The sequence below is a fragment of the Periplaneta americana genome, chromosome 3 (assembly GCF_040183065.1).
Source record: "Periplaneta americana isolate PAMFEO1 chromosome 3, P.americana_PAMFEO1_priV1, whole genome shotgun sequence".
In the NCBI taxonomy this organism is placed as follows: domain Eukaryota; kingdom Metazoa; phylum Arthropoda; class Insecta; order Blattodea; family Blattidae; genus Periplaneta; species Periplaneta americana.
This window is the reverse complement of record NC_091119.1, coordinates 22,160,801-22,173,936: the sequence shown is the minus strand read 5'-3', so window position 1 is coordinate 22,173,936 and position 13,136 is coordinate 22,160,801. Positions and strand designations below refer to the sequence as shown.

At 32.4% G+C, this 13,136-nt stretch overlaps 1 protein-coding gene and 1 long non-coding RNA gene across 2 annotated transcripts in view; one reads left to right on the top strand and one right to left on the bottom strand.

The window, feature by feature from the left end:
* Positions 1-10,216, bottom strand: part of LOC138695844 (E3 ubiquitin-protein ligase SIAH1B-like) — a 44,021-nt gene extending 33,805 nt beyond the window's left edge. The window contains exon 1 of the mRNA XM_069820124.1: positions 9,964-10,216. The gene's annotated coding sequence lies outside the window, so the exon portion shown is untranslated. The remainder of the gene's footprint in view (positions 1-9,963) is intronic.
* Positions 1-13,136, top strand: part of LOC138695846 (uncharacterized) — a 379,837-nt gene that overhangs the window by 330,505 nt on the left and 36,196 nt on the right. The window lies entirely within an intron of this gene.

Sequence of the window (13,136 nt, the reverse complement as noted above, 5' to 3'; positions counted from 1 at the left end):
GTACATATTATAACTTAGGTGCAGAATGTCAACAAAGCTGCATTACCTGCACTCCCATTTGGACTTCTTAATGCAGAATCTAGGTGATGTGTCTGAAGGACATGGAAAACGATTCCACCAAGACATGCAAACTATAGAATAACGATATCAAGGAAAACGGGATACAGCCATGATGGGAGACTACGTGTGGGGTTTGGTTAGGGACAGTAATCAGCAAGACAAAAGGAAAGCACGATCACATCTGCATTTCTGACATACTTATTTCAAGACTGTTATTGTATAAATATATATTGTCCATCGTAAATACTATACTATATAGTCATTATTCTTTCTGGTTACTTACTTACAAATGGCTTTTAAGAACCCGAAGGTTCATTGCCGCCCTCACATAAGCCCGCCATCGGTTCCTATCCTGTGCAAGATTAATCCAGTCTCTTTCATCACACCCCACCTCCCTCAAATCCATTTTAATATTATCCTCCCATCTACGTCTCGGCCTCCCTAAAGGTCTTTTTCCCTCCGGTCTCCCAACTAACACTCTATATGCATTTCTGGATTTGCCCATACGTGCTTCATGCCCTGCCCATCTCAAACGTCTGGATTTTAAGTTCCTAATTATGTTAGGTGAAGAATACAATGCGTGCAGTTCTGTGTTGTGTAACTTTCTCCATTCTCCTGTAGCTTCATCCCGCTTAGCCCCAAATATTTTCCTAAGCACCTTATTCTCAAACACCCTTAACCTAAGTTCCTCTCTCAGAGTGAGAGTCCAAGTTTCACAACCATACAGAAGAACAGATAATATAACTGTTTTATAAATTCTAACTTTCAGATTTTTGGACAGCAGACTGGATGATAAGAGCTTCTCAACCGAATAATAACACGCATTTCCCATATTTATTCTGCGTTTAATTTCCTCCCGAGTATCATTTATATTTGTTACTGTTGCTCCAAGATATTTCAATTTTTCCACCCCTTCGAAGGATAAATCTCCAATTTTTATATTTTCATTTCGTACAATATTCTCGTCACGAAACATAATCATATACTTTGTCTTTTCGGGATATACTTCCAAACCTATCGCTTTACTTGCTTCAAGTAAAATTTCCGTGTTTACCCTAATCGTTATTCTTTCTGGTAGGCTTAATAAATATGCATATTACTTAAACATATACAGTTAATTTCGCAAAGAACTATTGATGCTGCAATGAAAATATTGATATTTCTGAACTCAGCGTGTGTGATTTATCGATATGAAACCAAAAAACCAGGAGAAACAAAAATTTGCTCAAAATTTGTTACCCAGTGTCATTAATAGACTTCGTGGAATTGTCACGAGAATCGCAAGGTTTACTACGCACGCGGTATAGACGGTGTGAGAAGGGGACGTGCAACGGATGGAGTATGCCTCTGATGTAAACACTGAGCAGTATACTGCGGTTACAATAAAACCTGTATCCTGCATTCAAGAAATATAATGGATGATCATTGAAGTAGGAAACGTCTAAACATGTAAATACACAATTATTTTGTAGTGAGATATATTAACTCTTAAAATGTAATGTAATATATTCACATCATCCTTGAATATGTACATTGAAGTGAAGAGTTACGCATATTTTGAGCGACTGCAAAGTGAACCTCCTCCGATGGTCACTTTTTATATTGGGAAAATGTACGTTCAACAACACACGATGTAATACGTGCATATTTGAAGAACTTTTCAGTACACCAACTTCAGAGTTTTGTCGTGACCTGATAGTACATCATTTATAATACGAAGTTGTGAATAGGCAGAATTTTTAGCAATAATGTTTCTCAACTTGCATTTTATTTTTTCTGAAATTAGTGAATTATTATTTTGGATAACAGTTTGTGATATTTTATACACTATATTAAGCGCTTCTGAGAGTTGTAGATTAAACGATTCTAACAGGGTGATGTCTTTGGACACGATTTTAAAATTAGAATTAATGAACAGAATATCTTCCAATAGCTGTTCAGAAGGCAATGATTTTACAGCTGCAACAGCGGAACTGTCTGTGCTATCCAATGCATCAATTACCTTCATTACTTTGCCGTAATATTTTGCATAATAATTAACAGCATCCCAACCACGTTTTCCGAGGGTCAAGAATGGTTGCAGGGGTAAGGATATTCCAGGGGCAGTTGTTTGGAACAGCAACATTCTCATTGTACTACTGTATGTTTGATTGAATTCTTGTCTGCACTGGACAAATGTTAAGCTTTGACTATTCCAACCACAGTAATGAAAAAACAAGTGCTTACATAGGTATACATTAGCTGTAGCTGCTCTATCTATTTGGACCGGTCACAACTCTTAACATGAACTGCTTATACTACGAGACCGGGAGGTCGCTCACCTCCTCTATACTACCGTACATCGGCAACCTGATTGTATGCTGCGTGTGGCAATTCAACGAAGTCTAGTTCTTAATATATTATTATAAGAATAATATATAATAATATATTATTATTATTATTATTATTATTATTATTATTATCATCATCATCATCCTTACTATATTTCTATCATAAACTTCAAGATCCTGCCATGATTCCGTTGGTCACTTAATGACAGTAGCTCACCAAACAATTTCGCTGTTTAATCCTTGATAGATTTTCTGAATTTCACTGTGAGAAAAAATGCTACCGCAGCCACCGATGTGGTTCAGACAGCAGGCACGTTTGTGCTCGGGTGTGAGTTCGACATCCATCTTGTATAAGTAATTGTACACTTTCTCTCCTATATCGAATTATGCACACTTCATCCCCCTATTATTTATTCGCTTGTTTTCATACTCTCTCTCGCTATCATAATATTAATACTCGATCACAACGCGATAACACGCTAGAAATTCCACTTCACACATCATATCTGTATTCCTCATCTTTCACTGTTGCTACCTCTCGTCACTGGAACTCTCTGCCGCCTGAAGTCAAGGGCTGCCGAACATTGAAATCTTTCAAATCCAAGTTAGAAAATTATCTTATGACGAGTTGCCAAACTAACTTACTATTATGACAAGTGTTGTATTGCATGTTTCCACGTATTCACATTTTTTTTATGTTCTAGTGATATTTAACTTATTTTATATTTTTGTTTTCATATTTTCCGATAATGGTATATCTCTAATGTGATAAGTTGAGCTATATATAAACATAATTTTTCTTACTGTGTATACTTAAAAATATTGTATTCATTGTATGCTTTGTACTGCACTATTTTATTACTACTATTAGTATTATTATTACTTACTTACTTACAAATGGCTTTTAAGGAACCCGAAGGTTCATTGCCGCCCTCACATAAGCCCGCCATCGGTCCCTATCCTGTGCAAGATTAATCCAGTCTCTATCATCACACCCCACCTCCCTCAAATCCATTTTAATATTATCCTCCCATCTACGTCTCGGTCTCCCTAAAGGTCTTTTTCCCTCCGGTCTCCCAATTAACACTCTATATGCATTTCTGGATTCGCCCATACGTGCTACATGCCCTGCCCATCTCAAACGTCTGGATTTTAAGTTCCTAATTATGTTAGGTGAAGAATACAATGCGTGCAGTTCTGTGTTGTGTAACTTTCTCCATTCTCATTACTATTAGGCCTGTTATTATTATTTTATTATTTATTTATTATTATTATTATCATTATTATCATTACTATTCTTATTTATTATTATTATTATTATTATTATTATTATTATTATTATTATTATTATCACTAATTGTCTTATTTTTTTATACTTTGTAGGCCTCATTTATTTTTGACCTGCTGTTCACATTTTATTATGCTTTTTTCTTTCCTTCTCTATGTTATATATTATGTCTGATTTCTTCTTACTTGTTGTTTACATTTTATTATTATTATCTTATTCAGTTTTGTGTGTAGGTACTTTGTAAATTTGTATTGTTTCTGTAACGCAGTTTTTTGAGTGTTAGAGAAGGCCGTATGGCCTTAACTTTGCCAGGTTAAATAAATTATTATTACTATTATTATTATTATTATTATTATTATTATTATTATTATTATTATTATTATTATTATTATTGTAACAACGAAAATTATTGCATTTGTTCGATTGTTACCGTCTTTTATTTCCTTCTGTGCCTCAGAATTACACACGAAAAGCTTTGAGAGTTTTATATTTATCTGTCACAAATATTACATTTCTACCACTAATCGTTCAAAAAATTTAATTCTGTGAAACCCAACTATAACTTATGGGACACAGGCCCGGTTTCTTCAACCTTCGTTAAATTATAACAGTGTGTTATTCCATTTTAACTGTAAACTTAACAGTTGAAGCATTTCTTCAACTACTGTTAGTACTAACAGACTGTTAAAACCTATGTTAATTTAACTGCCCAATTTCATGCAGTTAAATCATTTAACTCTCTGTTAGCATAGAAGTATTCAATATGGCTGGTGCGTTAGATGCTGAACTTTTATAACTTGATTGTTAGAAAATGATATCCATGAATACATAAACAGAACGGATGATTTCTGTGATTTGACAGACCAGAAGTTCATACAAAGGTATATGCTATTTTCTGCCAAGCCTCACTTTTCACTTTCAACGTAGATCCGTTTGTTTGTTTCTTTATCTATATTAATAATAAATCTGTAGCCGAAATTTTTCTGGTAATTTTCGATTTTCCAAAAATAATTGGTCCTAACATATATAATTAACCAACCTGAAACCGAAAATCGCTTTTTTTAATTTTTGTTTGTATGTCTGTCTGTGTGTCTGTCTGTCTGTATGTTTATTACCTTTTCACGCGATAATGGCTGAACGGATTTCGATGAAAATTGCAATATAAATTAAGTTCGTTGTAACTTAGGTTTTAGGCTATATGGCATTCAAAATACATTATTTAAAAGGGGGGTTATAAGGGGGCCTGAATTAAATAAATCGACATATCTCGCTTATTATTGATTTTTGTGAAAAATGTTACATAACAAAGGTTTGTTTAAAAATAATTTGCGATAAGTTTTATTCCTTGAAAAATTTTGATATGACTAATATTTAATGAGATAAATGAGTTTTAAAATTAAAATAACGACATCTAAGGCCGTATAATGACATAAAAAACAAATGACTTCGTCTATTAGGGGCCTTGGACAGCAACAATCGAAAGCTATGAAAGATAGCCTACAGAGAATGTTTCTGTGTTTGTATGAAGTAATATCGGAAGCTAAATTAACCGATTGTATAATTAATTATTATTTCACCATTGGAAAGTGTAGTTTCTCTAGATAGACATAATGCTGTAATGTTATTACAGTAACTTGTGGTATAATATAATGTAATATAATATAATATAATATAATATAATATAATATAATATAATATAATATATGTAATTTAGTATTATATAGGCTAATATAATTTAAGTTATTTGAAGGGTTCAGAACCATAGTGGGCCAAACGCCATTTACTGAATACGTAGAAAACAAGGGTTAAAATTAAGTTATTACCATAATTCAATGTAAACCTATAACAAGTAAAATAAAGTATACACATTAAATCTAAATGATGTCAGTGTTCATTAAACTATGGTTGCATGTAATAAAAATTAGAAACATGTTAAAGGAATTGTCATTGCACCAATGAGTGGTCTCTGGGCCAAAATGATCGCATTTTAATTATTTGGATGAAATTTAAATTAAGTAACATATTAAACGATTTATCCTTCTATCAAACACGAATGTTCCCTGGATCAAATGTCCTATTTTAATTATGTAATTACTTTATATTTATTTCTAACGGGTGCAGCGGAGCGCACGGGTACGGCTAGTTCTCAATAATTGGTTTATACTTGTGAAATTATTTCCAGCAGAAGGCTTCTCTCGAACGGAGAGCAATTAGTCCCACGATTTCTTTTTTTTCCAGTGTTTTCCATTTCATAACAGCAATACCAACACGCCGCTCCACGCTATTGTGATACAGACGACGGAAAAAAGCGGAAATCAAACCTGAGAGAATAGTAAGACTTCTATCCTCTCTGAATCAAACAACGGAAACAAGCGAGAATCTCAATTATTGTAAGAGTTCAGAAAACAGAATAGAGCCTATACTTGGTTATAGGTTACGGTTGAACTTCAGAATCTCTGGTCGTAACAGAGTTAACAAACAGTAGGCCTATGTTAAAATATGAAATATAAAGTTGAAGAAACGCAATATTTTTAACAGCATTTTTATACTTTTAACTTACAGTTAAGTAACGTTATGTTAGACGCATTCTTACAAAGGGTGAAGAAATCGGGCCATAATGTAAACCTATAATCATCTTTGGTTATAAATAGTACCTATCTGTAATTTAATATCCAGGAGAAAAATAGAATACTTATCACCTGTACCACCATTTTCAGCATTGTTGTCATTATCACTATCATCTGATATATTATTAAAGATTGAAAAGTTTTCACTTCTGTCTTCATGAAGAGTTCTTCGCGATTTAAATTTTATATTAAAATAATTTGAGAATAGAACACTGGAAATTAGAACTTATTGCACGATAAATCTCAATAAATTAATTATTAATTGTTATCTTTTTTTTTCCTAAGATTAAGATGTTCAAAATACAGAAGTATAAATTCCATAAATTAGTGTTAGGTATTAATGATGTGTCGTAAATAATGATAAATTTATGTAGCCTACCTCACTTGCAACATCACTTTAATGTGATTTGAAATAATTGCTCACTTTTTTTCAGATCACAGACTATCTTAATCCTAACTCCACCACTTCATGATAACTGTGCTGTGAGACATTGGCCATTTATAAAGTGATTAATTTTATTATCGGTATTCTCACAATTTAATATTAGACAACACCGTCATGGATTTTAGCTCCATTTATGAGAATTGTTCGATCTTTTCCTAGAAAATTGCCTGAAAATATGAGATTATAACTGACTCGTAAATTCTCCCGTATAGCCATGAAGGAAAATTGTGAAGTATAAATGAAGAATGAAAACATGTGAGAAGAGCAAAATTCGCATTTATAGGCCTACATCATGAAATAAATTATAAAAATATTATCCATTCAATAATAGAAGATACAAAAGACTAAATAGGATAACCATGTTAACAATAATAATTATGTAAAATAATGAAAGCTAAATAAAGTGAATTGAGAAGGGAAAATGAAAAAGTTTGCCTAATGTCACTTTATCTAACGAACTTAAATTTCAAAAATGTTGTTTTCTGAAATAAAAGCCTTTCAATATAATTCGCAATAATAATAATAATAATAATAATAATAATAATAATAATAATAATAATAATAATAATAATAAGAGAGAAGGGCAGGGCATGTAGCACGTATGGGCGCATCCAGAAATGCATATAGAGTGTTAGTTAGGAGGCCGGAGGGAAAAAGACCTTTGGGGAGGCAGCGACGTAGATGGGAGGATAATATTAAAATGGATTTGAGGGAGATAGGATATGATGATAGAGAGTGGATTAATCTTGCACAGGATAGGCACCGATGGCGGGTTTATGTGAGGGCGGTAATGAACCTTCGGCTTCCTTAAAAGCCATTTGTAAGTAATAATAATAATAATAATAATAATAATAATAATAATAATAGATAGATAGATCTAATAATAATAATTTATTAAAATTATCTAATTTTAGTTTTTACCAAAAATATGATATGCTAAAAACGAAACTAATTTTCTACTAAACCAGAAAGTGCTAAATGTTTATTATGTTATTTTCATCCCTTACATAATGGTACTGCAAGCATATCCAGCCTCTGTTTACCTCAAATTCCAGGCTAAATGTCCTTTCTGCTCCCAATGTATCCAAATCAGCAAAGAAATGTGAAAAATGGCTAAGGTTATTTTATAAATGAGCAAGAGAAAATAATTATCAAGGATTAGATTTAAAACAAGCTTAAAGGCAACAAAAAACCGCACAAATGAAAACATCAGCAACTTCCGAAAACTAAACAAATAAATTCACTTTTAATATAATTATAGATAGTATTATAGTTTACGTAAGAAAGATTTAAATGGCACTTAGACGATTTCTGAGTTCACTTCTTCAATTGTTATCAGCGTTATTCTTATCATTATTATTATCATTATAATTTTATAGTCATCATTATCTAAACCATCAGAGCCGTTGCCTCATACCAGCTGTACCATCATGTGAAGTACTGTGAGCTAACATTGGACATGCAGAAGTAGTGAGGCTCTCTGGCCATGTGGTGAGCATGACACAAGGCCTCAGCTTTATAGTAAAGCACGAGAGACATACGTTCATTGTAGATTATTTATTTATTTGTTTAATAATAACATATAAATAAAAACGTTACATTAAAATACTCCGAAATACCCCGAAAGAGCAAAGCTCGTGTTCGGGAACAGTTCCGTTACATAGATATAGGGGAGAGTGCGTTTCTTTCATCTACCACCATATGGTAGTACCTGAATGACATGGTTACGTTTCTCTATGCGACATCACAGAAACGTAACCATGTCAATCAGGTACTATCATCGTGTGGTAGACGAAAGAAACTCACTGTCCGATATTACCCGCTGTCCGATACTACCCGACTCTCCCCTACATACTTTATAGACAAAATACTTAAGAAAAAAGGTCACATAAAGATGGTAATAAAATTAGTAAATAATAATACTAGTAATAACTAAGTTAAAAAAGAGACGATGTTGAGATTGGTGGATTAATATTAAATTATTATTAGTAGTATAATTAGTACAGGTCATGTTGATATAGTAACCAAGATAAGATAGAAAAAATATACTTAGGATAGAAATAAACTTGTTTTGTGCGAGATCGTGCATATTTGCTTGGTTTCCGCACAAAACCAATCCGCGGAAAGTCTAAAATTCCACATTCAGTATTCCCAACCTAACACACATAACAATTTCCCTCTTCTTACCGCTTAAGTGACATATTGATTTTACTCCTTTAGGCTTTTAACATATTATTTTTAGAGACGTTCAATATAGTAATAATTATAAATTGGAAACTTACCACTGCAATTTCACCTAAATTGCACAGTTAATTATTGTTTTTAAACATTTGCAAAAATTAAGTAAACTCTACAACTCCACTAAAGTTACTGCATTCGTGATGCATGTAACATTAAGGAAGCCGTGAAAAAATCAACAAGATTCCAGACTCATCATAGACTGGGGGAAAAAAAGACAGACGTATATCACGGCCTGCTGGAGTATAGTAAACACAGAAAACATTTTAAAGCAACAATGTTGAAGATAGATATTTTTGTTTTGCAAATTTGTCGTCATTGAACAGAAACCAAGATGGAGATTTCATTGCAACTAATTAGAAATTCCTCTTTCAGGTATGTAATAAACGATCGTACAAAATAATGTACGATACACGAGCGGTATGTTTTCTTTCAATTCTCAACTACGTTTCGCTTTTTCAAACTTTTCCTCGAACATGAAAACTTCAACATACCGCTCTTGTAACGCATATTACTATTACAATACATGGTACATAATATAATACAGGGAAGTCTGTCATATAATTTTTTTTATTCTGGATCTGACAATTTCATTGCTTAAAGTAGTCAATTCTGGATGAAATTTTATTATCGAATTATATAGACGTGGACCATAATTTGTACTGTGTAGTAAAGCAGCAGATGTGAAACATTTAGGTTCAACTAATTTAAGAATTTCATTTCGTCTTGTATTATGATCATGTGGCTGAGCTACAAATTTCACTCTATTTTTATGATAGAATTTCATTAAAGATGAAGAGATACAATCCAATTCCCCTCCTGGAACTCAATCTAGGTTCGCTAGTTCTGTACGGAGTTAAAAAATCTAGCTCTTGTACCATAATACTGGACACTGAAATCTATGTGAATGTTATTACAGTATATAGAATTAAACAAAACGTATACCTGAATCTTGAAAATAACATCTACACTTACCTCCGATTATATTTTGCGTTGTTGTAAGAAATGTATTTCTTGTAGATCACTCAGAATACATTCGAGCACCGACAATTTATCTCGTAAAATATCCTTCCTCTATGCCATGAACATTTTATTCTTTACATACTAAAATTTCAACAACGTATCTTACAGCTACATGTAGACACTCAACTCAATTCACACACTATAGCAGACTATGAAACCGTCCGATTGTCTCCATGAGAATCATCAGACAGAGAGAAACCCAGAGTTATCTCAGACCTCTTATCTTTCTCTTTATCAGACATGTCCATTAGTATCAAGTGTAGCAAACGTTGGATAGCATTACTTTAGCTAAAATCTTGTTTTGACAAAAACTTCACTAAAATGAGATCTCGAGATACTATTATATTAGAACCGAAACATTTCCCACCCATTTAATTAACAAATTTCACTCAGCTTGAAAAAATATTTCAATTATCACTACTAGATTGAGCAAATTAATTGAAATCTTATTGATAAAGTACTGGCAATTGAAATGTTCGATGTTTATGTATTTATTTATTATATCAGTAATTGTGAGATTTACTTTCATCCACAGTGAAAATATTGATAATCTGAATTGACACATAATTTCTTATTTATCAAAGTTTATGTGGTTCGAAATATTTAAATTGTTGTTATTGATTAGGAAGGTGACATTGTGATATATTTTTGAACTCGTCTTAATGTGTGTAATCAATGTAACATGATTAAAGTATGTAGTGCTATTTGGAAAATTGATGACAGTACAGTACAATCTTGTACAGTAATGTAATTACATGCGCCAAATCTCCATACTCATGTTATGTCCCTCATTATAACATAACGCTCAAAAACAAAAATTCCAATACCTATCCAAATAAAAAAGTTATAATAGGTGCACAAGATAAATGGGACACCCTGTCGGACTCGCACTTAGTCCAAGTAAGACTCAAGCCATAATTATTGGACATAAGCGTTTAGTTAACTCCCTTAATAACAGTAATCTTTCAGTTGTTACCCTTAACAACACGCTAATCCCTTACTCATCTGTCGTAAAAAATCTTGGCTTCTTTTTTGATAATAATCTAAGTTGGAATTTTCAAGTTAAAGAAACGATAAAAAATCTGTTCCTCCTTTCACTCTTTGAGTCGCTTGAGAAACTTCTTGCCCCAGCAACTAAAACTTACCCTTGTACAAACCCTAGTAATGCCGCACTTCGATTATTGTGACGTTTTGTTAAGTGATCTAAGTTCTGAACTGTTAGTCAAGTTACAGCGAGCTCAGAATATGTGCGTCAGATACGTGTGCAACATCCGACGATATGATCACATATCACCGTCCTTCGCAAATCTCTCGTGGCTCCGACTTAAAGAACGCAGAACTTTACACTCTTTGTCTTTACTCTTTCGAATTCTGCACACCTCAACACCAAATTACCTTTCGTCTCGTTTCTCTTATCTATACTCTAACCACGACGTAAATACCAGATCACTTATCTGTGGCACGCTAAATATACCTCTTCATAGAACATCTTGTTATTCCTCATCTTTTACAATATCCACCTCGCGTCAATGGAATTCCTTGTCACAAAGTATTAGGGGCTGCAAGACAACAAACACCTTTAAGAACAGCTTAAAAGATAACCTTATTAACATTTCACTCCAATCATACTGATTTAAAATATTACTGACTACACTGTTGCTTTTTTTCTTTAGACATCATCCTGATTGTGCTGCATTTTCAAAATTGTCTCATAGTAATCTCTTTCTATTATCTAATATCATTTGAAATATATTAACATTCTATGTATTTTAGTTTAATTCTGCTACACAGTTTATTTCAGTGTTTAATTAATAGTTCATAGTATTTTGTTGTTTAATTCGTAAATAACTCTTGTATACATGTAACTCTCATCTAAATCAAATTGTTGAATTCTTTGTAAGTTCATGCATATGTATATACACTTTTTGCTGGTTGAGTGGAAGAGAAGGCCTTACGGCCTTAACTCTGCCAGCTAAAATAAATCATTATTATTATTATTATTATTATTATTATTATTATTATTATTATTATTATTATTATTATATCGATGTCTAAGAAATGATACCTCGACTGCTAGCAACTTGATTATTTATAGTTCAATATTGCATCATAATCTACAGTCTTAAAGAGAGCACAAGAATGACGTGATTTGTAACAATTGTTGTGATAAATCCGTAAGAAAAATGTAACTTTGTAATTAAAAATTGAAAAAAAAAAATTCTGTACGAAGCAACTATGGAATTCACAATACATTTTTAGCTTCAGAATACTAGCTAATTAAAGAAAGTATATTTTTGAACAGTTCATTCTCTAATTATAATATTCTTTTACCCTTAAAAGGTATTTTTAACAACTTTAAATTAGTGTAACCCTCAAATTATTGAGAATAGGACCCATGTTTATATAGCTTTTTTGCTCAAACTGTCTTCAGGAATATGCTTCGTAACTAACAGTAACTCCTCGTGAATAATTCTGTATATATGTTTCTGCTTTGCAAAATCTTCTAGGCTACTCGAGGACAAAATATTAGTTAATTTTCCAAATTTGTGAACATAATATTAACCATCATCATCATCATCATCCTTCACGAATTAGGCCTCTGTAGACCTGTTTCGGCCCCATCTAGCAGTCTTCTTAAAGGTCTTCCTGGTCGACGATGTCCTCTAGGTTTATATTGCATCATAATTTTTTCGGATTCTTGAATTTTCCATTCTTCTTACATGATCTAGCCAATTTAATTTGTATCTGCTGATTTTTTCTTCTACTGACTCTACTTCTAATTGTTCTAAAATTTCTTCATTCCTTTCTCGGTCTAAAAGAGTATATCCTGCTGTCCTCCTCAAAAATTTCATTTCCGTTGCTTTGATTCTGTTCACGTCTTTTTTCTTTAATGACCAAATCTCGCTTCCGTATAAAAGGGTGGGTAATGCTAGTGTATTATATATTTTTATTCTTGTAGATTTTTGTACTAATTTAGCTTTTAATGCGTTGTTTATTATTCCTAGAATTTGTGTGAATTTGGTAATTTTCTTGTTCACATCTTTTTCATTTTGATAAGATATTTCACAACCCAGATAATTGAAATTTTGCACTTGTTCGAGGCATTGGTTATTGTGTATTATCTT